At 50.3% G+C, this 1,107-nt stretch overlaps 1 long non-coding RNA gene across 1 annotated transcript; it reads left to right on the forward strand.

Moving 5' to 3' along the window:
• The first annotated feature begins 21 nt into the window (after nt 1-21).
• Nucleotides 22-967, forward strand: LOC116103232. Its single transcript, XR_004123435.1, has 2 exons — nt 22-350; nt 910-967. It is a non-coding gene; the product is annotated as an uncharacterized LOC116103232 (long non-coding RNA).
• The last annotated feature ends 140 nt before the right edge of the window (nt 968-1,107 follow it).

A 1,107-nucleotide genomic window follows, 5' to 3' on the forward strand; every position in this document is an offset into this window, starting at 1 on the left:
CACAGAGATCTCTACCCCAACCTCTCCAGTTACTACCACCACCATCACAGGTTACCCAACCTCAACACCCACCACCACAGTCAAAGAGACCCCTACCCCTACAAATACAGTACCTACTACAGGATCGACCTCTTCCAAACCTCCAAGTGAATCCTTGACGCCTGTGACCTCTCAGTCCACTCCTTCCCCACCCACGGAGTCCACCACCCTTTCAAGTACCCCTGTAACCACCACAGCAACATCTAGCACAGTATCATCCCCTGGAACAACATCACCAGTTGTCACTTCATCGGCGGGCAGCACTGCCTCTTCACCTCCAGGTTCAACACCAGGACCTACCACATCTTCAGGTAAGCAGACGTGTAAAACCACCTCTATCCATCCACTCTTTGGAGAGCTTCATTTTGCAAGGGAAGCTTTGTGGTCTCAAGACCTAAGCTTGAGGTCAGCACTTTGTGCTTCATGACTCTGTTCTTGTTCAGTGAGGTCAGTCCCCTGGAAGGTTTGAGGCAGCCTAAGTGGGCTTCTCTGCCTACTGAATCAGATCCCTAGCATTGATGAATTGTAGATAGTATAAATTTTATAGTCAAACACTGATGAGACTTCATGGCTATAGCTCTCCCAGGGAAGTCCTGGGCTATATAGAGTCAAGGCTGGTGTAAGACGTTCCTGTCTGGGCATGGTACAAGAGGTCTTGGAGGGTAGCTAGTCTGGAACTGACAGATGTCCAGTGTCCAGTGTGACAGTTACACAGTGTGCATGGTGATATAAAATCCTGGTGAGTGGATTTCACACCTCACCATGGTTTCTTGACCTAACTGTTATCTTAAAGTGGTGGGGCCTGCAGGTAGAGCTCTGTGGTACCTGAGATGATCAGTGCCATCAGCCCACATGGAACTCTTCTTACAGGCACGCCCACCTCCTCAAAGACCACAACAGGGCCAACTTCACCTACCACAAGACCACCTTCCACATCCACCCCTACATCTCCCACTGTGCCAATATCTACCACAGAAACCACCACCCAGACACGGTTCTTATCAACCACACCAACTACTTTGGAGACCACCAGGACCTCGTCTTGGGGGACAGTCTCTTCAGCCTCCC

Source organism: Mastomys coucha, unplaced genomic scaffold, assembly GCF_008632895.1.
Source record: "Mastomys coucha isolate ucsf_1 unplaced genomic scaffold, UCSF_Mcou_1 pScaffold21, whole genome shotgun sequence".
In the NCBI taxonomy this organism is placed as follows: domain Eukaryota; kingdom Metazoa; phylum Chordata; class Mammalia; order Rodentia; family Muridae; genus Mastomys; species Mastomys coucha.